Source organism: Carya illinoinensis, chromosome 5 (assembly GCF_018687715.1).
Source record: "Carya illinoinensis cultivar Pawnee chromosome 5, C.illinoinensisPawnee_v1, whole genome shotgun sequence".
NCBI lineage: Eukaryota > Viridiplantae > Streptophyta > Magnoliopsida > Fagales > Juglandaceae > Carya > Carya illinoinensis.
The window spans coordinates 21,113,092-21,139,354 of NC_056756.1; the positions used below are offsets into that span (position 1 = coordinate 21,113,092).

General features: G+C 39.6%; 1 long non-coding RNA gene across 1 annotated transcript; it reads left to right on the top strand.

Annotated features, from left to right (window-relative positions):
* The first annotated feature begins 320 nt into the window (after window positions 1–320).
* Window positions 321–3,080, top strand: LOC122311979. The gene is made up of 3 exons (XR_006242921.1): window positions 321–474; window positions 1,539–1,577; window positions 2,783–3,080. It is a non-coding gene; the product is annotated as an uncharacterized LOC122311979 (long non-coding RNA).
* The last annotated feature ends 23,183 nt before the right edge of the window (window positions 3,081–26,263 follow it).

The window sequence follows — 26,263 nt, forward strand, 5'->3', positions numbered from 1 at the left end:
ATTTCCAAGGACTCATGCCTTTTGGCAAGATTATTCTTTTCAAGATTTCTTTTTAGATTTGTGTTTCCTATAGCCTAGCCTAATGTGCCGCTTGTCCCACATGCATAAGCAAAGATGCCACTTGTCCCACATGTACCAACTGCACCACTTGTCCAACATGTAGACCTACCATATGCCACTTGTGCAACCTACAATAGTCAAAATTTAAGGCTATCCACTTGGAAATAAAGCTAAAGCTAGAAGAAAGAGAGTTTGGGTTATTTTTAGTATAAAAACACCCATTTATCTTCTGATTTGAGGATTTACACGAAAATCACTCACTCTTCTCTTATTTTCCTTTCTGCTCATGTAAACACCCAAAGCTCTAGCTACACCACATTCGAATCAAGAGCTTAACATACTACAATGGTGGAAACCTAGAGTTGTTGGTTAGAACAATGTAAACTGAGCCTCCTCTTCAAGATTTTCAACTTAGTGAGTAATCGTCATCCGTATATTTTCTTAATACATATTGGAAGGTTGTGTTAGTGTTCTAGTAGAAGCTTTATCTAAAAACAAAGAAGTCAATTTAAAGTGTATTTGATGGCCATAGATTTCAGATGACAAAAATGCATTTGGTGATGTTAGACGAGTTTAAGCTTGACAAAAGTTGGATTTTTATCATTTCCATGGTGCATATAGATCTTGTATAAGCTTGAAATAATGTTGTTGGTTGGATGAAGTTCTTGTACAAAATTTGAGATATTAGAGTTTATAATGCCATTTAGAGTCAATAATATATGTCATGGTTAGTATCTTGATGATTAAATATGGATTTAAGATCGACCTCCTAATGATCGAATTTTTATAGATAGTGAGATACTTGAGGACTTAGAATAAGCTTGAAAATGATTTGCTTGGTTTTGATCTTTGAGGAAAAAGATGTAAGAATTTTACAAGTTCAAAATTGTCAAAATGCATGTCGGGCTATGTGAAGTTGATATCCTAGGATGTGATCTTGATCATAACCATGTTCAGAAATACTTAATGCTTTGATGTTCTGAGAGTCAAAAGTGCAAAAGAAGTAAGATACCTTAAATAAAGTCTTGGTTCTTAAGGTTTGATGACCAAACATGTTTTGGACGGTGATCTCTCTTAGATTTGAGTGTATGTTGAGTGAATCAAAAGATGAGCACACTTGGGAGTTTTGTCCTAGAGTTAGATCAAGTGCTTAATTTTGGGTAAGGTGATTTTAAGTATGACATTAGGTCTAGTGTAATGAATGATTTTAGATTTCTTCTAATGACGTATTTTCACTGGTGAGATGATTGAGGAAACATATTTTGAAGTCGAAAATGGGTCTAGGATGGATATCAAGCGAAGTTGTTAAGTTTGGAGAAACTCAGCATTCGAAGGTGATGTTGAAGGTTTAGAACATGATGTTCAATGTTTTAGAGTCAAGGGGGATTAAAATGAAACTTTTCCTATATAAGTTTAGAGTTTTACAAGTTTATGTTTTAATTAAGGATCTCTCTAATGTTAGTACACTTCTATTTCAGCCAATGAAAATTCTACTCTTTGTAAGCAAGGAAAATTTTGTAAGTAGACCCTCAACCTACCTCGGTTAATATTTGTATATGATTGTATAAACTTTACATCTTGGTTACTATCGTATATACTTGTCACTCCATGCTTATATATATATATATATGACATTTTGGTTTGTATAATGATGATTTGCCATGATCAAGTGTTTAAAGTGTTTCAGTTTTATATGATGTCTTGATATGATCTATGGTCTATGAATGATTCATATATGCTCATGTCAAAAGATGATTTTTACATGCTTTGTGAACCTTGTAACATGTATATGTGAATATGCTTGGACTGATCATTGTTGTTCCGTTCATGATATGTTTTAAGTATTTGCCTACATAATATATTATGCATATGAAAGTTCTAATGTTGTCAAGTCATGTACCCAAAATGTGCTATGCTAGTTCTCATGATACACGGTATCTCACATGTCACATGTTCTATGAAAATGCTATCTCAAGTCCCATGTCATATGCATTTGGGTAAATGACGTGTTTAAAAGAGAAGTCAGTACAAGTTTTTTCACGACCCCAAATGCTAGGACGGTGGAATGTCCTAGTGGAACTCCCTATCCACTCTGTAGTATTTAAAGTAGAGTGGAAACTCTAGGTCTACGAAGTACAATCAATGAGTCTTGAATGGTTCTTATGGAAGGATATCGGAGCAATGTTGCATCTAAAACTAGTGGGTGCTATATAGTGAAGATGAAATAAGCGAACTGTCGTAAAGATTATGTTTATATTTATGACGTAGTCATCTTGATAAAGTGGATCATTGGTTGATACAGTAACTAGCGGAGAACACACAGTGCTTAGGGGAGTCGTGAGTTATCCAAACATGTGAATTATATAATATGAATAAGGCATTTGAGGTCCATGATATGATATGACATGCCAATAATAAGACATGATATGACATGCCATGATATGACATGATATGATACGATATGATATGACATGTCATGATATGATATGATATGACGAGATGATATGAATTGATATGGCATGACATAATATGACAAGAACAAGAACATGAGCTCAATGATATGAACATGTGTTAAGAGTTTAAAAGATGAAAAGTTGTTTTATTGAAAGGTAAAGTTGAATAAGTCAAGTTTTATGTCAAGTACATGTCCATGCATTCATCTCATGATTTGCCATTTATAGGCTTATGTTAATTGCTGTTTGTTGTATGTTTACTTGCTAAGATTTATCGAAATCTCATTATGGTAGTTTCCACTACCATTATCCACCTGGAATGAGAGAAGTTGTAACAAGACCAGGAATAGCGATTTAGGATGATGATGAAGGCTAAGGATATGGTCAACTCGAAGAAAGAACAGATTTAGTGATGACCTACTCAGAGATAGTGGAGATTAGAAAGACGCCTTAGTGTTTTATTTGTTAAGGCATTTTTAGACAAAACTACTTATGCCAAAGTGTAAAAAGGAGTTTGACACTCCATTACTATGAAATGTGATTTAAAGCTATGAATGAAATTGGGATATTAGTTTTATTCTGGTACAAAATTTTCTATAAGATGACCTATTATGCTACGATTTATTGCATACTACTAGAAACATTTTAAGAGCATGCATCTTAACTATCATGTACGGTGGTATGTAATCTTACATTGCATGCCCCGATAGTTCAATCACCGTCCAATCCCAAATAGGGAATAGGGGCTTCACAGTATAAAGCAAGATTAGTAGCCAAGTGATATATCCAAACAACCAGGTGTAGACTTTGTGGATACGTATTCACATCTATAAAGATTATCATACCTATTATTGTCAGGATGAATTTGGAATTATACCAGTTAGATGTAAAGACAATTTTTCTTAATTGTGAATTCAAAGAGGATATATTTATGATTCAACCAGAAAGATTCCAAATTAAAGAACATGAAGAAAAATTTTACAGGTTGAAGAAGTGTATAGATTTAAGCAATCTTCAAGACTGAAGTACTTGAAATTTCATCAATCCATTGTGGAATGAGATATGAAATGAATCCACTAGATCATTATGTATACATATGGAAAAATGATAATAAATTAACATTATTATCATTATATGTTGATGATATATAATAGGCAGGTAATTGTCTAGATATGATGAATAAAACAAAAGAATTATTGAAATCTAAATTTGAAATAAAAGACTTGGGTGAAGCTACCTAGTTCTTGGTATAAGAATTTCTAGATATAGAAATTCAAAGATATTGTATATATATCAAGAAAAATATACAAAAAAAGTACTTACTAGATTTAGTATGAAAAATTGTAAATCCTTAAGTGCACCTATTTGCAAAGGTCAAACTTTAAATAAAAGTATGTGCCCAAAAGATGAGGAGGAAATAAGCAAAATGCTTAAAGTTACTTATACTCAAGTTGTGGGAAGCCTTATGTATACAATGACAAGTACAAGACTAGATATTTGTCATCCAGTATAATTGGTAAGTAGATATCAATCCAATCTAGGTAAGGAACATTGGCAAGAAGTGAAGCATATATTAAGGTGTTTACAAGGTACCAAAATTATGAATTTGTCCTTTGGGATTCTAAAATTAATCAGCTATAGTGATGCATATTTTGGAAATGATGTAGATGCTAGAAAATTTACAATTGGATATATATTTCTATTTGGTGTAACAATAGTTTCTTGGTTGAGTAAGAAATTAAGTAGGGTTGTGTTGCTAAGTCTACTATGGAAGTAGAATATATTGCTTGTAGTACTGCAATGAGTAATGCGGTGTGAATGAAATGTTTTATTGAAATCTTAAATTTAGGTACATTCACTGAACCAATTAATGTGTTTTGTTATAATTAGTCTAACATCTCATTGTTAAAAAGTGGAAAATAGAGTTCCAAGGAAAAACACATTGATGTGCTTTATCACTATATTTTAAATATAGTGGAAAGAGGTGAGGTCATGTTAATTTTATTTCCTCGACCGAGATGGTTGTAGATCCAATTACCAAAGGATTGTTTTTGGAAAAAATTCAAAAAACATGTGACTAGAATGGGGTTAAGAAAAACCTAGGTGAAGCAACCTCATGGTCGACATGCACAACTCAAGAAATTCTATAGACACCTAGAAAATTGAAGTTATGGTAATACTCAAGCGAAAATTTTGGTCATTTGTAAAATCACTGATAAGGTGATTAGGGAAAAACTCAGAAATGGCATTAGGGTGAGTATTTGATAAAATTTCAGTGCAGGTAGATAAACCAAATAATTGGTTGATCATTTGTGAAAGTCACTGATAGAGAGATTAGGAAAAGTCTCAGGAATAGCCTCTAGAGGAAGTACTTAATGAAAATTCAGTGTAGGTCAATACATGTGTTATGCATTCGGCTGAAGTCATCAATTGTGACAGGGATATTGATTATTGATTCAGTTATAGAAAATTGACGCAGATCACTAAATGATTTTTTTAGTGACATGAAGTCACCCTTTATATGTGGTCAATGGGAGCACATATGGTGGAGAGTGCGATCAAATCAGATAATGATAAAAGTGTGCACACATAAGGGCTTGTCATGCTCTAACGCCGATCTGTAGGAGTTTGCATATGAGAGTTGAGTAGTGGAAAGCTTATATTGGTACCAAGGTAAAATACTCAACTAGATCATCATCATTTTTTGTGATCATGCGGGAGATGTAATTTTAAGGAGTGTAATCACCAAATGGTATACTCCGTGAAATGACACCCTCTCCATGGTGATGGTTGAAGAAGTGTCAAAAGACAACCATTTTGATTTAGTCAAAAGGTTTTGTCACTTGTTAATGGTTGTGCCCTTTGCCCACCATTGTCTTACCAATGGTTGTGCCCCTTGCCAACCAATGCCTTATGGCCTATAAATAGGGGTCATTGGTGCACAACAAAGGCACTTAATTCTCTTTTGTCCATAACCAACTTGTGGAACAAATACCCTTATGGGAGTTTTACCGTATTGTTAATTTTTGTTTAATTTTCGTCCATTTTGTGTTTTCCATTTTTCTACACATGCAAAGTCACCAAAGACTTTGGTTTTCAAGTTTTACTAAGACAAACTATTTCAAACTTGTGACCTTGGACAAAGGAGGAAAGAAGTAGGAGGTGACAATATGTTACACGACCCGTTAACCCAACACAAACACGACACGATAATAACATGTTAGGGTTTAAGTCTTAACAAGTTCGGGTTAAAATGGGTTGACCCCTTAAAACAAGATTACTTAATGGGTTGATAATGGGTCAACCAATTTTGAACCGTTATAACCCGTTATGACACGTTAAGAAATTTAAAATTACAATTATACCCTTATACCTAAAAGTAAAATTGTTAGAATTTCAATTTTGATATTTTTATTGTTTGGATTGTAATTTTGGGCTTGTAATTTTGAACTTGTAGTTAGTTTTATAATTTTTATAGATATTGTGATTTTAAAATTTATATAAAATTATGCTAAATTTAATCAGGTCAAACGGATTAATTTTGGACCTATTCAACCCATTTACATAAACAGTTTGAAACGGGTCATATTGTGTCATGTTAACCTATTTCATAATATTTACTAATGGGTCAAAACGGGTTGACACGACATGACCCGTTATGTTAATGGGTCATATTAGGGTTTGAGATTTTGACATGATAAGCTTAACGGATTGGGTTAAAATTGACCTATATAGTATAATATACATGCTTTGACATGACATGAATATGACCTGTTGACACAGTTTGACATCCTTAAAAAGAATGATCTCCTAGCTACCAACTAGGCTACCACCTTAGTGGTTTCAACTACTACAACTTACTTGGTAATACACTCCATGTATGCACCAAATAGTCTTCCTTTTGAGTTTTTTTTTTTTTTTTTTTTTTTTTTTTTAAATTAGGATAACTTTCATTGATTAAAGCATGCTGTTACAAATATCTAATTGAACGACATGTATAATACAAGATGGGATCTCCTTTAATTCATAGAGATCACATTCAGTTAGAAGGGCATCCTTGGCTAGCATGTGGGCTGCCATGTTTGAATCCCTCTTTGTGTGACAAAAACTTCAAGAAACAAATTCTTGTAAGACCTATTTTTTATTCGATGATGAATCCTTGTTGGCTCCAATTAATAACTGCCTTATGCATTCTCTCAACCACTTGGAGTGTGCCTCCTTCGAATATGGCAAAGTGGAAACTAGCCTCTTTGTAGAAGGTCACAGCCATCATCATTGCATAAGTTTCAGTAGTGAATGGGGAGAGGTTTAGATTTCTTCTTGCTCGGATAATACCAAAAACTTGGCCATTACAGTCCCTGAGAATAGCCCCCATGTCCATTAGACCCAGGGATTGGTTTATTGCATCATCCCAATTCAGTTTGTAGAGTCCCTCAGTGGTGTAGTCCATCTTTGATTTCTTCTAGAGAACACTGCTGAATGATGGAGTTTGGATGCCTAAATTCCTTCCCATGCACAACCTCGTTCCTTCTTGTCCATATTAGTCTCATAATTGAGCCTGCTTCCTCCATCATTGTTTTTGGTAGCTTTCTGATCCTTTGCTATCAAATTTCTTTTAAGGACTTGGCTTCTAGAGAGAGTTTTTGGATTGGTTTGCTTGCTTGGCTGTAGACATTTCGGGCTGCACTACAATTCCATAGGACATAACCTAATATTTCTTCTGCAAGGCCACATATTAGGCAGCTGCTATCCTCCATGATTTTTCTCCTGAGTAAATTAGAGAATGTTAGTAGAGCTTCATTGCTTGCCCTCCAGAGGAACATTTTAACTCCATTTGGGACTTGCAAGTTCCATATCCTTTCCATAGGTCAGTATGGTCATTAGTAGTGGAGGGGCCAACTATATGGTTGGATTGAATTTTTCTGTGAAGATGATAGCTACTCTTCAGAGAGAATATGCCATTTTGAGTGCCACCCCAAATCAATCGATCTCCTCTATTTCTCAGATTGATTGGGACAATTTTTATAAGTTCTACCTCTTGATGAGTGAACATGTCAAGGAGGCTTTTATCATCCCATTTTCTGAGTGAGGGGACAATTAAGTTAGCTACTACCTTCCTCTGGGTTGGGAGATCAGGTCTCTGCCTTGGGGCAAGTAAGTGAGGTCTAGGGAGCCATCTATCCTCCTAGATCTTTACCTGTGAGCCATCTCCTATCCTCCATTGCAAGCCTTTTTTAGTAATTCAAGTCTAGCATGTAGGCTTCTCCAAGCCAGTGAAGGTCGTGCACCTACTTTTGCATCTAGTATAGAGCCATGTGGGAAATATTTCTGTCTGAGAATGGTGGTAGGGAGTGATGTTGGGCATTGCAGCATTTTCCAACCATTTTTAGCTAGGAGAGATATCTTGAAGTTGTTAAAATTTCTGAAGCCTAAACCCCCTTGATCTTTTGCTTTGTTGATCTGACTCCATTTTACCCATTGTATCTTGGTTTGATCCTCACTGAAGCCCCACCAAAATTTCCTTAGAACCTAGTCTAGCCTATTGGTGATGGACTTGGGAAGAAGAAAAATTCCCATTGTTTATGTGGGAATGGCTTGCAGTACATATTTAAGTAGCACCTCCTTGCCAATTGCTGACTGTTTGTTTGTCTTCCAGTTATTAATCTTTGACCACACTCTATCAATCAATCCATGGAAACATGCCACCTTTGTTCTTCCCACCATGGCAAGTAAACCTAAGTATTTCTCAAATGATGCTGTGGGAGTAACACCTACAATTTGAATGATATTGGCTTTGCATTCATTTTGTGTGTTTCTGCTAAAGTAGATGGCAGACTTTTTTATGTTTAGTAGTTGTCCTGAAGCTTGCTTATATACAGTCAGTATGCTCATCAATCTTCTCCATTCTAGTGTGTTTGCTTTGCAAAATATCATACTATCATCAGCAAAGAACAGGTGGTTTACTTTAACAGATCCTCTTCCCACTGGTACACTTGATATCTTGCCATTGAATTCAGCCTGCGATAAGAGATTTGAGAGGGCCTCTACACAGATGATAAATAGGTAGGGGATATGGGGTCCCCCTGCCTTAGGCCTCAGGTTGGCTTGAAAGTGGCCTGGGCTTCACCATTGAGCAGGATGGAGTATGAGACAAAATTAATACAGTTCATCACCAGGACAATCCATCTATTGTCAAATCCCATTTTGCACATCACTGCAGATAGAAAATCCCACTCCACTCAATCATAGGCTTTGCTTATGTCAAGTTTTAAAGCCATGTAAGCTGACTTACCTTGCATTCTTGTGGACATGGTATGGAGGGTCTTGTATGCCACCAAGATGTTATCTGTTATGGCCCTACCTGGAACAAAAGCACTTTGGTTCATAGAAATAGTGTCAGGCAATATGAGTTTGAGTCTATTTGATAACACTTTTGCTACAACTTTGTAAATTACATTGCATAGACTTATAGGCCTAGAGTTAGAGACTTTGGTGGGACTTTTTACCTTTGGGATCAAGGATATGTAGGTGTCATTCACCCCATCTAAGGAACCTGCATTGTTAAGGATATTGAGCACAAAATTTGACACTTCCTTACTTGTGATGTCCTAGTTGGATTGGTAGAACAAGCCTGGGAAGCCATCAGGGCCTTGGGAGACAGCACACTTGACTGCATCAGGGCCTTTCATTTGGAAGACAGCACACTTGACTTCATCTTCTATGAATTCCTAGAGGAGCAAAGCATTCATAGTGGTTGTGACTCTTTTGGGAATGTCCCTTATGCATGCTTCTATGCCTAATGGGCAGGAAGTGGTAAAGAGTTCTGAAAAATAACTTGTGAAAACTGCTCCAATCTAATCTTTGTCTGGAATCATCAGATTCTTGTGGTCCACGATCTATGATATCTTATTAATTTTCCTTTTGTGAGAGGCATGTAAGTGGTAGAAAGTTGTATTCCTGTCTCCTTTTTGTAGCCAATGTTGCTTGGCTCTTTGTTTCCATTTCAATTCCTCTTCAGCTAAGTTTTGATCAATTTCAATTTGTATTTTTCTGACAGTTTCCAATTGGTCCCCTCTATCCACTTCTTGAAGCTCTCCTAGCCTTTTAAGTTTCTATCTAATTTCTTTTGGATCTCTCTTGTTGACTTTTGCATTCCAATTCCTTAAACCAGTTGCATAGTTCTTCAGCCTACTTCTCATGGTCTCAGTAGTAGACTCCCATATATTGGTTTGCACCAGGCCTCTTTGATAGTTGTTTCACACTCATTTTTTAAGGACCAAGCTGCTTCATATCTGAAACACTTAGTATGAAGCCTTGGTTGCTTTCAATGGTAGCCCTTAGAAATGAGTAGAGGGGAATGGTCTGACTTCAAAGTTGGGAGTACATGGTAGCATGACTCATTAAACCTTTCCATCCATTTTGGGTTAGCAAGAGCTCTATCCAACCTTTCCTTAGTAAAGAAAAGTTTCATTCTGTTATTTGCCCAAGTAAACATGGGGCCTTTTGTCATAATGGAGTTCACAGAGCACCATTCAAGGGTGTTTCTGAATGATTCCATCTGTTTGTAGGGGCAAGGGGCCCCTCCCATCTTTTCAGCTTGGCAGACAACTTCATTAAAATCCCCACAGCAGAGCCAAGGTGTTTTGTCAACAGGTTTGAGGGACTTGAGAAGCTCCCAGCTCAGGTGCCTCTTAGAAGTTTCTGGGTTACTATAGAAACCTGTGAAGAGCCATGGTTGCTCAGTACTAGTAACTACATATGCACTGATATGCCATCTCGAATAATTGTGGATTGTTACATTGTCCCTTGTCTTCCAAAGTAAGGCTAAACCCCCACTACTCCCTCTACTATCCACAAATAGACATCCAACGAAATTTAATTTATTACACACATCTTCAATTCTTACTTTAGTACATTTAGTTTCCATGAGAAATATCATGGTTGGGCACTTGTCCTTAACAAGGAGGTTAAGGGATCTAACTGTCCGAGGGTTCCCAAGCCCTTGGCAGTTCCAAGCTAAGGTTCTCATTGGGTTTGGCAGGGCTGGAAACCAACCTCTAGCTTAGAAGTAATGTTCTCATTAGTGTCCTCCTGCTTCCTTTTCTCTTCTGTTCATGAACCTTTTCTTTGGTTTTTTCACATCTCCCCCTCTTGATCCCAATTCGTAGGAAGTAATTAGAGATATCAGCCAGGGCTCCCCTCTCATTTTCTACACTCTTTGATTTCTTTACTCTAGGCTACCTCTTCCATTTCTTAGCATGTGGTTCTTCATGGATCTTGCCCAATTGCTTACTAGGATCTGTCACAGTCACATGGCATTTCCTTCCTTTGTTTGTGTCTAACTTTAGACTAAGACCCACATTACCACACAGTGGTCCCCCCCCTCTCCCCACTTTTCACTCCCTCTTGGCTCTCTCGAGTTGTGACCATACTCTTAAGTTTTTCATTAAGGACCAAATGTTCTTGTTCAGAGTCAAGGTCCATTTTAGTGCAAATACCTGGTTGTCTTTTAGGCCCTGGTTCATCTTCGACTGAGATTGATTTATTTTGAGTTGTTTATTCGCTGGCTCCCTGTTGTTGACTTCCATTCTAAGTTCTTTTGTGGGCCTCGAGGATAAAGTCTGTCCTTTTGTTGACTTTTGAGGTTTCCTCTGTTGCCAACCTACCATGGCAGTCACGAGTTGATATTTCCAGGTTTACCTCTACTCCTTTCTACTGCAGGTCTGCTGACATAGTCTGCTGGCTAGTGCTGCTACTTGTCCTAGGTTCTGCCCTATCCCCACCTTCCTTCTCACCTTGCTGCCCACCATGGCGGTGGCTTTTCCTTGATGAACCACCATACTTACGCCCATTGAAAATGTTTGTGTTCATGGGTTGAGCTCATAACCATGATCCAAACTGCTGGAGATTGTAGTCATCGCTTTGTTGATCAGTACGTGACTTCATTGATCGGTACAAAACTGCAAGTGCACAGTATCGTAGTTTTATAGTAAAGTGATAAGAAAAGTATCGTCATCAAGGATTGGTAACTTACTTTTGACAAATATCGAAATTATACTAATCTTGATTTTATCTAGAGAAGTCACTTAGATTTTTGTAATTGCAATTTAAAATAAAATCAATTCAAAGAAAAATACGCAAAGGAAAATAAAAATGATGTTCAAAGATCAAATTAATGGAAAATAAAACTTCTAGGAAATCGATTTCACCTAATTCCTCACTATGTTTTACTCATCTAACTAATTGACTTTAATTCTTTTTTTGTTTATTAGCAAATCTCTAATTCATCCAAAAGTCTCTTTCAATAGTCAAATGGAAATTATTCTTGTTCATCATTTTACACAAAAGTATGCAAATTAATAAAACAAGAAAGCAATAAGACCAATGATTTAAATACTACATAGGTTCATACAAGTCTTTCAATCTCTATATTTACCTATACCGAAATATTCAAGATATATCATATAATTCTCTCTTTGGATAGCAAATCACAAGATTAAAATCGTCTAATTAATGGCCAGTTAAGCAATAAACTCAGAATAAATCAGATAAACAAAAAAAGAATTACTTTAAATTAGTATAGAAAATCAAGCATAGTTCGAAACTAGATTACATTGTTTTCCTAGAATAAATAAAATTTAGTTCATGCTAAAAATTAAATTCAACATAAACAATGTGATGACCTGCTTTTACGTGTATTTTCACTGAAGTGTTGTTTTTATTTTAATTAATATATTGGTTCATTTATTTTAAATAAATGTATTTTAATTGGTTTTTATTTATTTGATGCGATGTTTAATTTATTTAGTCGTTTTACGTTTTTTTTAAAATCGTTTTCGGCTGATCAGTTTTGGTTTCCGGAGTGAGGACTGGACCTCATTTCTTTTCCCTCATCTTTTCTTTTTCTTTTCTCTTTTTCCTTTTTCTTTTTCCTTTTTCCTTCTTTTTCTTTCTTTTTCTTTCTTTTCTTCTTCTTTCTTCTCCTTTCTCTCCCACGTACGCCGAATAGTTTTTTTTTTCTCCTTCCCGTCGCCTCCCCTTTGACCGCCCAGTTCTCTGCCGTCCGGCCACCGTTTAGTGCACCACCACCACCATTCTCTTCCCCTTCCACCAGAGATCATCCCCACCAATTTTCAGGGCCATCGGACCAGCCGTTAGCCACTGCGAGCCACCGGAAGTCACTGCACCTGCTCTGTTTTTACCCCTGTCGTTGGTTGCTTTTGCAGCCCAGAACCGTTGCTCGTCGGCGGCGTGGCCTACACCACCTACCCATTTTTCTTCCCCTCTCACCGGTGAACATCCCCACCAAGTTTCACCTCCATCCGAGCCACCGTTAGCTGCCACGAGCTCCTCCAACCCATACGATTTTTTACCATTTTCGAGGCCGTCGCACCACCTCCGGCCACCATCTCTTCACAGCTTCTTCCCCTACCTCTTGCCTACCTAAACCACCCATTTCTGGCCTTGATCCGTTGCTGGAGCAGCTCCCACGAGCTCAACTCTGTTCAGCCCCTTTTTGGCCTTCGACCGCCATTTCCACCACCACCCACGGCCAAACTTCACTTCCACTAGCTTCATAAACATCCTTAGACCATTCCCTATCAATCCCAAGCCTTGGTTTGTCCTCGTTCAAAAGTGGGTATTTTACAACCCACGACCACAGTGAAATTTCACTGTTACGTTACTTTCCTTCCGCCGTTTGCAACGTCGCGAGCTTTCTAAAAATACCATATAGTGTTGTAAGTATTTTCCAAACCCTACTTTTAGATTTAAATATATTTTACTCTTTCAATAATTAATTGTTGTTGGTAGGCTGATTCCGGACTGAGTCCGAGGAGTTCGGGGGTCGGATGGATTGAGGACGGAGTGCTTGGTTTTGCTTGTGTGTGATTGCTTGATTATTTGGGCCATGAGGCGTGAGTTGCATATTGTGTTTATGTGCATTTTGTTTTAATCGGGAAAATCCCGTTTTATTGGCGTAAATGATTTTTGGGTGCGTGTGTCTCACGAGCCCAAGCCGGGATGGGTTATTATCTCGGTGGAGCTCCTCTGGTCACTCGGGAGTGGATAAAACTGAGTGACATCCCCTGGACTGTCGCAGGGCGACGACCGGATCGCACGATACGGTAACGTTGTCGTGTCGACTCCGTGGTCCCTAGAGTGGCGGGGACTAGAGGATGGCCTGGCCAGGTACATGCGGGGCGCGAGTCTGGGCATCGCTCGTTTAGGTGTCACATGCGTAGTCGTTACCTGCGGTGTGACACAGAGCCAGAGTGAGCGGATGATCCCTAGGGGAGATCATGGTGCATGCATAACCGGATTGTTTTTATGGTTTTCGGATGTGGGTCATTTTCTGGAAAAATGGCGATGTTTGGTTTTTGAGGCTTTTGATCCATTTTCTGGGAAAATGGTGGTTTGGGCCATTATCTGGGATAATGGCTAGGCTTGGTTTTAAGGATATGTTTTTGTGGGCCAAATGGGTTTTTGGCGTGCGTGGGAAAAATTATGGTTTTATGGCGCATGTGCATTGGTTTGTCTTTCATGCATATTGTTTGAGTTTTATATGTTTTTATCTAGTAGTGTTTGGAGTTTACTTACCTACGGCACTATTTTTGGTACCGTAGATTTTGGTGCAGAGATCGAGGATGAGGAGGAGGAGGCTGAGCCCGAGGATGCGGCTCCGCCGGGATGCTGAAGTTTATGCTTTGTATTTGGTTTAAATTTATGTTTGTGTTTTGTAATATTTATTTATGTATGTGTTGAACAGCTTTGTATTAAACAAGAAAAATTCTGGTACTTAGTTATTGACTTGCTTTTCGCTGCATATTTCTTTTGCACATTCGTCGCTTATACACACACTTGGCACACATCGATAGGATGATGACCTGTGATGTCATCATCCGGACGTCTCGATTTCCTCGTGTTCGTGCGTGGGGATTTGGGGGCGTCACAGGTGATATCAGAGCGGTTTGGCTCTCGGTAAAACCACATGTCCCGTAGATAGTACCAGAATGTTTTTAAGGTTGTGTTTTAAAAATTATGTTAAGTAAAGTTGTTATTTGATTGGTTTTATTTGTTTTATTTGTTTGAACTTGTTTGCTTGTTTTTATTTATTTAGTTATGTTTTGCAAGCTGGTTTCTTTTTGTTTCTTGTTATGTGGTGTTGGTCTTTGGTTTTTGTTTTGTTTGTTGTTGGTTTTATTTGTTTTTATTTTCTTAAAGGGGGTCAAAGGTTGTGGTGGCAGGAAAAATGGTGAGACCAAGGAAATCTACTCAGGAGCCACGGGACAATACATCAAGAGATAACTCTATAGCCCAAGCAATACGGCAGATGACGGAGTTTATGCAGCAGAATTTTAGGCCATAGCACACAGGGCCTTGGCCACAACAAGGGGGTCCCTGGCCGCCACAAGGATTGTCCTCAACAAGGAGGACTTTGGCCGCAACCAGGAGGTCCTTGGCCATATCAGGGAGGGCCTTGGCTTTACCCGGGAGGATCTAGTAGCATGGTGCAAGCCGGATGCACCTATGAGCGCTTTCTAGCGTATAGGACCCCACACTTCACTGGAGAAGGGGATCCACTTCAGGCTGGAAAGTGGATCAAGGACTTGGAAAGAACTTTTGAGGTGTGTGGTTGCACTGAGGCGCAACAAGTACTCTACGCCAGCTATCTGTTGCAAGGCACCGCTTCTGATTGGTGGGATACCAAGAGAGTGATACTGGAATCGAAATTGGGATATTTCGCCGCTGTGACCTGGCAGCGCTTCAAGAAAGAATTTAACGACCGCTTCTTTCCCGCATCTGTAAGGAAGCATAAGGCAAGAGAGTTCTCAAATTTGGTTCAAGGGAGCACGACAGTGGAACAGTACGCCCGAAGATTTATAGAACTTGGGCTGTTTGCTCCCCACCTCATCGCCACAGAGGAGATGCGAGCTAAGCGTTTTCAGGAGGGACTACGCCCTGATATACGCCGTATGGTGGTCAGCCACCGGATATCCACTTTTCAGGACTTAGTGGATGTGGCCACCATTGTAGAGCGAGAGAATAATCTGAGTATGGGCTCCCCTCCGGGTCATAAGAGGCAGAGTTTTTCTGGTGAAGGAAGCAGCTCGGGTTCACCTCAGAAATTTGTTCAGCGGATCGGAACTCGACCGTAAGCATCCTCAGGTGTTCGCATGGGAGGACGTGTGCCTGTTTGCTGAGTTTATAATAGAGCCCATGTGGGTGAGTGCCCTTCTGGTGGGGCTCGATGTTATAATTGTGGCCAGCAGGGTCACTTTGCCCGAGAGTGTCCAAGACTAGTTCAAGGAAGCCGTGAAGGTAGACGTGGTGGAAGAACAAATCCAAGGCAAGCAGTGCAAGCCCAGGTTTATGCTGTCACACCCGAAGATGTGGATGATGAGGCACCAGCGACCCATGATGCTGGAGTAATTACAGGGAGAGTTCGTTTGTATGAGTTTTATGCTTGCACTTTGTTTGATTCCGGTGCTTTACAGTCATTTGTATCTTCCACGTTTGCGCGGATGTATAATTTGGTCACGGAACCTTTACCAAAGTTATTGGTAGTGGCTTTACCCGATGGTGAAATGGTGTGGTGTTCCAAGGTTGCTTTGGGATGCCCGTTAAATTTTGATGGGAGGTTCTTGGATGCTGATTTGGTGGTGTTTAAGCTGTTGGGTTTTGATATCATCCTCGGGATGGATTGGCTATGCCGATATTCTGCGAGTATTAATTGCAGAAGTCGGATAATTAGCTTTCAGCTTCCAGATGGTGATTGTCTGGAATTTGCGGGGAGTAAGTTAAAGGAAAAGCCGGTAATTATATCGGCAATTCAAGTAAGAAGAGAGATTGCATGGGAAGCGGATGCATTCTTTGTTCAGATGGTGTCTACGCCGTCTGAGAAGAAGTCTTTGGCAGACATTCCAGTTGTGGAAGAATTTTTCGATGTGTTTGTGGACGACTTGCCCGGACTACCCCCTGTCCGAGAAATGGAGTTTGTTATAGACTTGGAACCTGGAGCGGCCCCTGTACATAAAGCTCCTTATCGCATGGCACCGGCTGAATTAAAAGAGTTGAAGACTCAGTTGCAAGAGCTGGTAGATAAGGGATTTATTCAACCTAGTACGTCACCGTGGGGTGCGCCAGTTTTATTTGTTAAAAAGAAAGATGGAGCCCTCCGTATGTGCATCGATTATCGAGAATTAAATAAGGTGACCATCAAAAATAAATATCCTCTCCCGCGGATAGATGATTTATTTGATCAGCTTCAAGGAGCAGCTGTGTTCTCGAAGATTGATTTGAGGTCGGGATACTACCAGCTGAGGATCAGAGACAAGGATGTGCCTAAAACTGCTTTCAGGTCGAGATATGGGCATTATGAGTTTAAGGTGATGCCGTTTGGGCTAGCTGATGCCCTTGCTGCTTTTATGAATTTAATGAATCGAATATTTCGATCTTATCTGCATTCCTTTGTGGTAGTATTCATTGATGATATTCTGATTTATTCCCGAGATGTTGAAGAGCATGTGTATCATCTTCATCTGGTACTTGGAAAATTGAGAGAACACCAGTTATATGCCAAGCTCAGCAAGTGTGAATTCTGGCTGGAGGAAGTCAGATTTCTTGGGCATGTGATTTTTCGAGACGGAGTGGCTGTTGATCCTACCAAGGTGGAAGCCATTTTGTCATGGCAGCGTCCGACTACAGTGCGCGAGATCCGGAGTTTCTTGGGGCTTGTCGGATATTACCGAAGATTTGTGGAGGAATTTGCTCGCCTATCCGAACCTCTCACAGCTTTGACTTGGAAGAATGCAGAATTTGTTTGGTCAGATAAGTGTGAGAGAAGCTTCCAAGAATTAAAGAACAAGTTGACGAAGGCACCAGTGTTAGCGCTTCCAGAACCGCATAAGCCATTCGTAGTCTTCAATGATGTGTCTAAGTTTGGTTTGGATTGTGTCCTTACACAGGAAGGACGGGTTGTTGCCTATGCATCTTGTCAGCTAAAGGACCATGAGAAGAATTATCCGACGCACGATTTAGAATTGGCTACGATTGTTTTTGCTCTCAAGATCTAGCGGCACTTCTTGTATGGGGAAGCTTGCGAGGTATACACTGATCACAAGAGCTTGAAGCATTTGTTTTCCCAGAAAAATCTGAACAGAGGCGATGGCTTGAGCTAATCAGTGACTACCAGTGTGAGATCAAGTACCATCCGGGGAAGGCCAATATAGTTGCTGATGCTTTGAGCCGAAAATCGCACTTGGAAGATGAAGCCGAGCCGTCAGAATTTGATTCTTTGCTTTGTGGGATGAGAAGGCTCCTTATGGAAAGTTCACAGCAAGAAGAGATTTTATCTTCAGTTCTTGATATTCGGGTAACTGATTTTGAAGAATTGAAGACTCTTCAAAGGAAGGATCCGAAACTGCTGAATATCAGAAAAAGAGTAAGAAAATCTCGAGGGCCGTTGCATTATAGCATGGATAAAGATGGAATACTTCGGTTCTGAGATCGCAGAGTGGTCCCCAAAGATTTAGAATTCAAAGAGCGGATCATGGCAGAAGCTCATGTGGCCCCTTATTCAGTTCATCCCGGCAGTACAAAGATGTATCGGGACTTGAAGAAAAATTATTGGTGGGATGGAATGAAGAGGGATATTGCCTTATATGATGAGAAATGCCACACATGCCGTCAAGTGAAGGCCGAGCATCAAAGACCCACTGGTATGCTCCAACCCCTCCCTATTCTTGAGTGGAAATGGGATGACATCACGATGGACTTTGTAGTGGGTTTGCCGAGAATGCCTAGTGGGAAAAATTCTGTTTGGGTGATTGTTGACCGGTTAACGAAAAGTGCTCATTTCTTACCTGTTAATAACACCGATTTCTTGGGTAAGTTGACCCGCTTGTATGTCAAAGAGATAGTGCGGATGCACGACATACCGAAAAGTATAGTGTCGGATCGAGACCCAAGGTTCACGTCGCAGTTCTGGAAGAGTTTGCAGGCAGCTTTGGGTACTAAGTTGAAGTTCAGTACTGCTTACCACCCACAGACAGACGGCCAATCAGAGCGCACCATTCAGACCCTCGAAGACATGTTGCGAGCGTGTGTCATGGAATTTCAAGGGAGTTGGGGAAACCATTTGCCACTCATAGAGTTTGCATATAATAATAGCTTCCATGCAACCATTCAGATGGCTCCCTATGAAGCTCTTTACGGGAGGAAGTGCAGATCGCCCTTGTGTTGGGATGAAGTTGGGTAGAGTAGGATAATTGGACCCGAAATAATTCAAGAGATGCAAAGCCAAGTTCGGATCATCAGGGATAAAATGGCGGCAGCTCAGAGTCACCAGAAAAGCTACGCTGATACCAGGAGGAGAGAGTTATCTTTTGAAGAAGGTTATTGGGTTTATCTCAAGGTCTCTCCCATGAGAGGTGTTAAGCGTTTTGGTAAGAAGAGGAAACTGGATTCGAGGTATGTCGGCCCTTTTCAGATTCTGGAGAAGGTAGGGCCCGTCGCCTATAGAGTTGCTTTGCCAGAGTATTTTGGAGATATTCATAATGTCTTCCACCTATCGTCCTTGAAGAAGAGCTTTGGACTACAAGAGCCACGCTTTGTCGACCCAGAGAGTATTTAGTTGCAACCGGATCTCACTTATGAAGTTGTTCTGTCGCAGATCATGGATTGAAAGGAGCAACAGTTGAGGTCCAAGACGATACCTTTGGTTAAGGTGGCATGGGGAGATCCGTTAGCTCAAGACTTCTCTTGGGAGCGAGTAGTGGACATGAGGGAACAATACCCATACTTGTTTGAGTAAAGACGGTACGTATCTTAATCTTGGTCACAGATGGTTTATGTGATTTTATGTGGCTTGTTTTAAGTTGGTGGTTGAGCTTGCAAATTTCGAGGACAAAATTTGTTTTAAGGGGGGGAGGATGTGATGACCCGCTTTTACGTGTATTTTCACTGAAGTGTTATTTTTATTTTAATTAATATATTGGTTCATTTATTTTAAATAAATGTATTTTAATTGGGTTTTATTTATTTGATGCGGTGTTTAATTTATTTAGTCGTTTTACGTTTTTTTAAAATCGTTTTCGGCTGAGCAGTTTTGGTTTCCGGAGTGAGGACTGGACCTCATTTCTTTTCCCTCATCTTTTCTTTTACTTTTCTCTTTTTCCTTTTTCTTTTTCCTTTTTCCTTCTTTTTCTTTCTTTTTCTTTCTTTTCTTCTTCTTTCTTCTCCTTTCTCTCCCACGTACGCCGAACAGTTTTTTTTTCTCCTTCCTGTCGCCACCCCTTTGACTGCCCAGTTCTCCGCCGTCCGGCCACCTTTTAGTGCACCACTACCACCATTCTCTTCCTCTTCCACCAGAGATCATCCCCACCAATTTTCAGAGCCATCAGACCAGCCGTTAAACACCGTGAGCCGCCGGAAGTCACTACACCTGCTCTGTTTTTACCCCTGTCGCCGGTTGCTTTTGCAGCCCAGAACCGTAGCTCGCCGGTGGCGTGGCCTACACCACCCACCCAGTTTTCTTCCCCTCTCACCGGTGAACATCCCCACCAAGTTTCACCTCCATCCGAGCCACCGTTAGCCGCCACAAGCTCCTCCAAGCCATACGGTTTTTCACCGTTTTCGGCACCGTCGCACCACCTCCGGCCACCATCTCTTCACAGCTTCTTCCCCTACCTCTTGCCGACCTAAACCACTCATTTCCGGCCTCGATCAGTTGCCGGAGTAGCTCCCACGAGCTCAACTCCGTTCAGCCCCTTTTTGGCCTTCGACCGCCATTTCCACCACCACCCACGGCCAAACTTTACTTCCACTAGCTTCATAAACATCCTTAGACCATTCCCTATCAATCCCGAACCTTGGTTTGTCCTCGTTCAAAAGTGGGTATTTTACAACCCACGGCCACAGTGAAATTTCACTGTTACGTTGCTTTCCTTCCGCCGTTTGCAACGCCGCGAGCTTTCTAAAAATACCATATAGCGCTGTAAGTATTTTCTAAACCCTACTTTTAGATTTAAATATATTTTTCTCTTTCAATAATTAATTGTTGTTGGTAGGCTGATTCCGGACTGAGTCCGAGGAGTTCGGGGGTCGGATGGATTGAGGACGGAGTGCTTGGTTTTGCTTGTGTGCGATTGCTTGATTATTTGGGCCATGAGGCGTGAGTTGCATATTGTGTTTATGTGCATTTTGTTTTAATAGCGAAAATCCCGTTTTATTGGCGTAAATGGTTTTTGGGTGCGTGTGTCTCACGAGCCCAAGCCGGGATGGGTTATTATCTCGGTGGAGCTCCTCTGGTCACTTGGGAGTGGATAAAACTGAGTGACATCCCCTGGGTTGTCGCAGGGAGACGACCGGATCGCACGATATGGTAACGCTGTCGTGTCGACTCCGTGGTCCCTAGAGTGGCGGGGACTAGAGGATGGCCTGGCCAGGTACGTGCGGGGCGCGAGTTTGGGCATCGCTCGTTTAGGTGTCACATGCGTAGTCGTTACCTGCGGTGTGGCATAGAGCCAGGGTGTGCGGATGATCCCTAGGGGAGATCATGGTGCATACATAACCGGATTGTTTTTGTGGTTTTCGGATGTGGGCCATTTTCTGGGAAAATGGCGATGTTTGGTTTTTGAGGCTTTTGATCCATTTTTTGAGAAAATGGTGGTTTGGGCCATTATCTGGGATAATGGCGAGGCTTGGTTTTAAGAATATGTTTTTGTGGGCCAAATAGGTTTTTGGCGTGCGTGGGAAAAATTATGGTTTTATGGCGCATGTGCATTGATTTGTCTTTCATGCATATTGTTTGAGTTTTATATGTTTTTATCTAGTGGTGTTTGGAGTTTACTTACCTGCGGCACCATTTTTGGTACCGTAGATTTTGGTAAAGAGATCGAGGATAAGGAGGAGGAGGAGGCTGAGCCCGAGAATGCGGCTCCACCGGGATGCTGAAGTTTATGCTTTGTATTTGGTTTAAATTGATGTTTGTGTTTCGTAATATTTATTTATGTATGTGTTGAACAACTTTGTATTAAACAAGAAAAATTCTGGTACTTAGTTATTGACTTGCTTTTCGCTGCGTATTTCTCGTGCACATTCGTCGCTTATACACACACTTGGCACACGTCGATAGGATGATGATCCGTGATGTCATCATCCGGACGTCTCGATTTTCCCGTGTTCGTGCGTGGGGATTTGGGGGTGCCACAAACAAATTCACCATAATTTTTCTGAGAATAATGGAAGGAAAATGAACACTGAAAAATACTCCTCGCAAATGCAGCTCTTAGTCCCAGCGTCCTCACAGTCGCAACTCATCTTCAAGAACACCAAGAAAATATTCACTGTCCTTCTATCCTGTCTGTGCCCGTTTATGATCCCAGCGTACGTGCAATGCGTGGAACTCACTCAAAACAGATGACTTCAAAGCTACTACCTCTTCCGTAAAATCAAAAATGAAATGATAAGCTGCTCCGTTCCTTCTGTAAAGACCAAGTCAAACTCTCCTGCTGCCTTCCACGTCCAACAACATATTAAAGATGATTTCATGTAAAACTAACAGCCCAGCGTACTAGCATATTATCAGTAGCTTCTAACTTTTGATTTATTTTATTTTATTTTTTTACCAAGTCAAACTTCCATGAATAAAGAGGGCCCCGCATACATGATTTCAAATCATCTCCTTTCCTTTTGCTTTTTTCGTCCAATCTCTTCCCTTTTTTTTTTTTCTTTAAATCAGATTCTCTATCTTCTTCATGCTTGAAGTCCACGTGTACTTTCTTTCTTCATCAACTTATCCCTTCTATCTTTAGCATCTTGAAAAAGAATCAAACTTGATCTTTATCCTCAAATTGCAGGGGTAAAATTTAGATCTTTATTTTCTTCAAATCTGACATAAAATTTAAATAACAACAATGAAACCTAAAATCAATGAAAATAAATAAAATTAGACTAAGTTTTAAAGTTAAGAGGTGATAAAATATATTAAATTATGCAAGTCATCACTCATGCAAGTTCTTCCTTTGTGCAATGTTGCGCCTAAACTTTGACTCAAATTAATGAACCAAAAATTTAGTGCAGTTTTACCTGCAAGTATATAGGTATTGTAGTATCTTACAGGATCGAATCCACAGGGATTAACTTTTGTGATAAAGAAAATAAATTAAGATAATGAAACGAAATTATTAAAAGAAACGTACAATCAAATATAAAGATGAAGACTTGTAAAATAAATGAATCAAACTAAAATGATAAAATGAATTGATATAGAGAAAGACTAAGGTTTCGAGTATCCGTCTAATAATTTATGATATTGTTTCCGATCGATTTATGTCAATTAGACTAGAATAATGATTTCGTTTAATTGGAAGATTTAGCATTTAAGATAAAAAAAAATAGTCGCTTATGATTGAGCATGAACGATTGATGATTAAAACATTCACAAATTTATTTGAATATCACAGGGATTCCTCAAGCATTCACTGTATTCAAAAATCACAGTGAATCAAGATAAATATATAGATAATCAAAATATCCAATAATAAAATCTTTCAATCGATCAAGTTCGCAGAATAAATTTTACGTGGATCCGAAAATAATATTTAAATCATTAAACTTCACCTCTAACCTTAGTATGAAAATTTAGCCAAACATATTCATTACAAGTACTATAGAAATCACATAAATATTTTTCATTAGAAAACTAAAATAAAACACAAGAAATACTAGAAAATAACTTAGAAACAATAAAATCTGAAACCCAGCCAACATCGAGAGAATAAAACCCACGTCGTTCCTTTGTTCTTCGTCTAAACCAATAGACCTTTGTGCAAACTCCCGTCCACTCTCCCTCTCACGTAAAAGAGTATAGCCCGGAAATTAATCTAGAATCTCCCACTAACTCCCTCAACTACCAACGTCCACTCTCCCTCTCACGTAAAATAAAACTCCAACCGACTCACTCCCAAATCTCCATTGACCGACCCTTTAAATCACCACTGACTCCCCCTAACTCAAATAATTCCACGTCTCAGAAAATTATCCTATTCCAACCGACTCACTCCCTTTCAACTCTCTCTACTCCAATCGACTTTCTCCAAGAAAAATAAACTCAAGCAGCCACCGACACCTCTCTCAATTCCAAGCATTGACCGACTCTCTCTCCCTGTCCCTCTACTCTCCCCATAACACCTTCCAATTAATTCAAAGCACAAGGATTTAATGAAATCAGAACAATCCCCAGCACTGACTTCCTACAAAAATCACAATAATCCCAGCCAATCAAACTAACTCCAGCTGACCGACTTACTCTTCCTTTCACTCACACGTCCCCACCGACTGACCAACCAACCTTCACACTTCAAAAGCAGCCGACTCTCTCTTTTAATCAATCAAGCACAGCTCACTCCCTTTTCCCTACATGTCTCCCTCTCTAGTCACCCCCTCTACCTCTCTACCCCTCTCTCCTTCTCTTCTCTCCTCCAGCAATATATATATATAGCTGCCTCAAGTCAGTGCCAAACTCCTTCCTCCAATCCCAATTCATTCCAGCCGACTTCTCATAAACAATAACCACCAACTGTGTCCCTCTCCACAAGTCAAGCACGACACTCTTCACTATAGATTTAATGTACAACTCCCTCCAATCCAAGTCAAGCACGGCACCTCTCCTACAAATCAATCCCCTTTCACCCAAATAGAGTGTGCAATATATATATATATATATATATATTTTCATAGCTCCAAGACACCAAACGAGACTCTACTCCAAATTAGCTGCACCAACCGAAGCATCAACTTTATTTGATTATGCTTGACTATCAACTACCACGTTTTCAACACTGGAGGATTAAGCACTTTCAATCAAGTCCACTTTAGTTGCACCAACGGAAGCCATCAACAAGCTACTGCCTCTTACGTTTACACTCCACAAAAAATCTTCGTCTTTTCTTTTTTAGCTTCTGAAGTACACCGCTTCCTTCATGTAAATTTTATTTGAGTTGAAAATAAGAGATAAAAAAATAGCACTCAAATACAAATAAAAAAAAACTAGATTATAAAAAAATAGATTATATATGTGAGGAAATATTGTCCAATTAAATCATAGTTATAAAATTAAGCACAAACATGATATCAATCAATTAAAAATCACAACTCGTATTTATGTTTATTAACCATTTTTCCACCTAAAATAATAGTGTCACGAAGAATTTAAAATACATTGATTTTAAATAGCTAAACTATGCAATATTTCAGCTCAATCATGCAACAGTATACTACATTGGAAACAGAAATTTTGTAGGCATTCATATTTAAAGGAGATCCAGTGTTGTTTTCAATCGACCATGAGCCATTTGCATCGCATTAGTGGCTTATAGAGATCCACCGCCACCCTTACTCAAAGACATCTTCCCTATGCATGTCCGTCTGCTCCTGCTTCAACTCTGATCACAGGCCCTATCGAAGAGGCAAAATCCTCACCAAAGGTCTATGTCATAGTGACTAGAGGAAGGTTATGAAGCTGGACCCAAAATGGTTCATAGCGAAATTGTAGTGCATTAATGGACTGGGTTTCATCAACCTCTTGAATGGCTAGCAGGCTCCTGTCAAAGAACCAGGGTTGTCCACCGAGGACCTTCTCCTTGTCCACCATTTTTTGGAATTCTATCAAGAAGCTCTGGTCCCCTAACTCTTTGAACTTGACCCAACCCTCCAGCCTCCATACCTGGGACATGGTGACTCAAAATGCTTCACTATTAACGCTCTTGTCCACCATTACCTTCCCCACAATGCATTGTTTTCCAAGTCCTTCAAAACCTTGGGGGTTTTCCTGCTTAACATGAAAACATGAGCTTTCTTCCTTTGACAGCTGCAGCTTCTCCTAACGTTTTGCTAAGTCCTCAATTACGTCCATTATAGACTAGGAAACTAGTAAACAAAAGAAACTCAACTCACACAAGTGAGACCCAAGCCTTTGAATCGTCAAAGGCACTCTGGAACCTTACCCTTTCTCACAAGAGGAAGGAAGGCACTCCTGAATTCAAATGAACGCCCTTTTGATCTTTAGTTCTATCGAGAGGCAACTTCAAAGTTATTAATATTTAGTCACTTGACTCATACATCACCAACTTAATCACGGCTCATTTACAAATTTTAATTTAAACACATCAATTTAAAACAAAAGTGAGAAGAAAGTTCATAGAAAAAAAAAACTATTATTTTATCACAAAGAGCTACCAAGCATTCGTTACACATCAAACTACCACATTGCCTCAATTTGCACCTCACATACATTAAAATCTAACAATATTATGGTAAGGGAGCAATGCACGAGTTTTTTTAGTGAGGTTTCTAAAATGCCCTTGATGAAATTTAATCAAGAAAATAAAAGCAAAATTTAATAGTAATAACTAACATATATAAACTAATAGAGAATATCTTTTAATGCTCTGAGGTGGTGAATAACAGTCTTCCTGGTTTTCCACTTGCAACCGTGGATAAACCATGTCGAGAGAGAACGTCCATAGCACAAAGGGATTAGAGGAATAATGGAAAAAGTTTAGACTAACAGAGGAGGAAGAAGAGATAGTGGAGGCGAGCTGGAAAGGAGACGAGGAGATAGATCCTAAAGGGGAAAGAAGCTTAATAGGAAAGGTCTGCTCTGACAGATTAGTGAGTAAGACTCTGATAAGCAATACTATGGCAAAGATTTGGAGAATAAGCAAAAGGGCAACTTTTCTAGAAGTGGA